Consider the following 3857-nt stretch of genomic DNA (forward strand, 5'->3'; position numbering starts at 1 on the left):
CCTCGTGTTGTGTATATTTGTATAGATCAGGCCCATTTTTAAAAAAACGGTGAATCGTATGTCTCGAATGGTAAAAGTCAAGAATTTACCATGCATATAAGCTAGCATTTTAAATATTAAAAATACAACACTGGTGGAACTTATTCAAACAATACAGCCAATAAAGTAAATGTAATTTACGTCTATTGCTCTGTACACTTTGTTTCCCCCCTCGTACCCCATTTATCAATCCGGTACTGTACACGCCAAAATAAGGCGTGTACAGTAGTTGGACTCAAGGTCTGTTTTCTTTTTCCAGCATGATATGTGTTGCTTTTTCTTTAGTCACTTCACGCTGTTGGCTTTAGATTTTAGGTTGGAGCACTATTCTCCCAGCAATGACACTGAGGGGTGTAAAAATTCCAACAACACTGCTGCACCTAATACACTGATACAAGTTCAGTACAAACACTACCCTATTATTTACAGTGTCAGTGCTGAGAGTAGTCCACCTGCCAAATAACATGTGATCAGTTGTGGGGGTGGGGGGGGGGGGGGAGACAGAGGGGTGGCACAGTGTACAGATGGACTAGTCAGTAATTGTATACATGTATTTTTATACACTATATATATATATATATATATATATATATATATATATATACAGTATATCACAAAAGTGAGTACACCCCTCACATTTCTGCAAATATTTCATTATATCTTTTCATGGGACAACACTATAGAAATAAAACTTGGATATAACTTAGAGTAGTCAGTGTACAACTTGTATAGCAGTGTAGATTTACTGTCTTCTGAAAATAACTCAACACACAGCCATTAATGTCTAAATAGCTGGCAACATAAGTGAGTACACCCCACAGTGAACATGTCCAAATTGTGCCCAAAGTGTCAATATTTTGTGTGACCACCATTATTATCCAGCACTGCCTTAACCCTCCTGGGCATGGAATTCACCAGAGCTGCACAGGTTGCTACTGGAATCCTCTTCCACTCCTCCATGATGACATCACGGAGCTGGTGGATGTTAGACACCTTGAACTCCTCCACCTTCCACTTGAGGATGCGCCACAGGTGCTCAATTGGGTTTAGTCCATCACCTTTACCTTCAGCTTCCTCAGCAAGGGAGGAAGGGAGGGGATCATGCTCTGTTTCAGAATGTCACAGTACATGTTGGAATTCATGTTTCCCTCAATGAACTGCAGCTCCCCAGTGCCAGCAACACTCATGCAGCCCAAGACCATGATGCTACCACCACCATGCTTGACTGTAGGCAAGAGACAGTTGTCTTGGTACTTCTCACCAGGGCGCCGCCAAACATGCTGGACACCATCTGAGCCAAACAAGTTTATCTTGGTCTCGTCAGACCACAGGGCATTCCAGTAATCCATGTTCTTGGACTGCTTGTTTTCAGCAAACTGTTTGCGGGCTTTCTTGTGCGTCAGCTTCCTTCTGGGATGACGACCATGCAGACCGAGTTGATGCAGTGTGCGGCGTATGGTCTGAGCACTGACAGGCTGACCTCCGACGTCTTCAACCTCTTCAGCAATGCTGGCAGCACTCATGTGTCTATTTTTTAAAGCCAACCTCTGGATATGACGCCGAACACGTGGACTCAACTTCTTTGGTCGACCCTGGCGAAGCCTGTTCCGAGTGGAACCTGTCCTGGAAAACCGCTGTATGACCTTGGCCACCATGCTGTAGCTCAGTTTCAGGGTGTTAGCAATCTTCTTATAGCCCAGGCCATCTTTGTGGAGAGCAACAATTCTATTTCTCACATCCTCAGGGAGTTCTTTGCCATGAGGTGCCATGTTGAATATCCAGTGGCCAGTATGAGAGAATTGTACCCAAAACACCAAATTTAACAGCCCTGCTCCCCATTTACACCTGGGACCTTGACACATGACACCAGGGAGGGACAACGACACATTTGGGCACAATTTGGACATGTTCACTGTGGGGTGGACTCACTTATGTTGCCAGCTATTTAGACATTAATGGCTGTGTGTTGAGTTATTTTCAGAAGACAGTAAATCTACACTGCTATACAAGCTGTACACTGACTACTCTAAGTTATATCCAAGTTTCATGTCTATAGTGTTGTCCCATGAAAAGATATAATGAAATATTTACAGAAATGTGAGGGGTGTACTCACTTTTGTGATACACTATACAGTGTATCACAAAAGTGAGTACACCCCTCACATTTCTGCAGATATTTAAGTATATCTTTTCATGGGACAACACTGACAAAATGACACTTTGACACAATGAAAAGTAGTCTGTGTGCAGCTTATATAACAGTGTAAATTTATTCTTCCCTCAAAATAACTCAATATACAGCCATTAATGTCTAAACCACCGGCAACAAAAGTGAGTACACCCCTTAGTGAAAGTTCCTGAAGTGTCAATATTTTGTGTGGCCACCATTATTTCCCAGAACTGCCTTAACTCTCCTGGGCATGGAGTTTACCAGAGCTTCACAGGTTGCCACTGGAATGCTTTTCTACTCCTCCATGACGACATCACGGAGCTGGCGGATATTCGAGACTTTGCGCTCCTCCACCTTCCGCTTGAGGATGCCCCAAAGATGTTCTATTGGGTTTAGGTCTGGAGACATGCTTGGCCAGTCCATCACCTTTACCCTCAGCCTCTTCAATAAAGCAGTGGTCGTCTTAGAGGTGTGTTTGGGGTCATTATCATGCTGGAACACTGCCCTGCGACCCAGTTTCCGGAGGGAGGGGATCATGCTCTGCTTCAGTATTTCACACTACATATTGGAGTTCATGTGTCCCTCAATGAAATGTAACTCTCCAACACCTGCTGCACTCATGCAGCCCCAGACCATGGCATTCCCACCACCATGCTTGACTGTAGGCATGACACACTTATCTTTGTACTCCTCACCTGATTGCCGCCACACATGCTTGAGACCATCTGAACCAAACAAATTAATCTTGGTCTCATCAGACCATAGGACATGGTTCCAGTAATCCATGTCCTTTGTTGACATGTCTTCAGCAAACTGTTTGCGGGCTTTCTTGTGTAGAGACTTCAGAAGAGGCTTCCTTCTGTGGTGACAGCCATGCAGACCAATTTGATGTAGTGTGCGGCGTATGGTCTGAGCACTGACAGGCTGACCCCCCACCTTTTCAATCTCTGCAGCAATGCTGACAGCACTCCTGCGCCTATCTTTCAAAGACAGCAGTTGGATGTGACGCTGAGCACGTGCACTCAGCTTCTTTGGACGACCAACGCGAGGTCTGTTCTGAGTGGACCCTGCTCTTTTAAAACGCTGGATGATCTTGGCCACTGTGCTGCAGCTCAGTTTCAGGGTGTTGGCAATCTTCTTGTAGCCTTGGCCATCTTCATGTAGCGCAACAATTCGTCTTTTAAGATCCTCAGAGAGTTCTTTGCCATGAGGTGCCATGTTGGAACTTTCAGTGACCAGTATGAGAGAGTGTGAGAGCTGTACTACTAAATTGAACACACCTGCTCCCTATGCATACCTGAGACCTAGTAACACTAACAAATCACATGACATTTTGGAGGGAAAATGACAAGCAGTGCTCAATTTGGACATTTAGGGGTGTAGTCTCTTAGGGGTGTACTCACTTTTGTTGCCGATGGTTTAGACATTAATGGCTGTATATTGAGTTATTTTGAGGGAAGAATAAATTTACACTGTTATATAAGCTGCACACAGACTACTTTTCATTGTGTCAAAGTGTCATTTTGTCAGTGTTGTCCCATGAAAAGATATACTTAAATATCTGCAGAAATGTGAGGGGTGTACTCACTTTTGTGATACACTGTATATATATATATACCCTGATCAGCCATAACATTAAAACCACCTC

This window comes from Trichomycterus rosablanca, chromosome 23, assembly GCF_030014385.1.
Source record: "Trichomycterus rosablanca isolate fTriRos1 chromosome 23, fTriRos1.hap1, whole genome shotgun sequence".
Classification (NCBI taxonomy): Eukaryota; Metazoa; Chordata; class Actinopteri; order Siluriformes; family Trichomycteridae; genus Trichomycterus; species Trichomycterus rosablanca.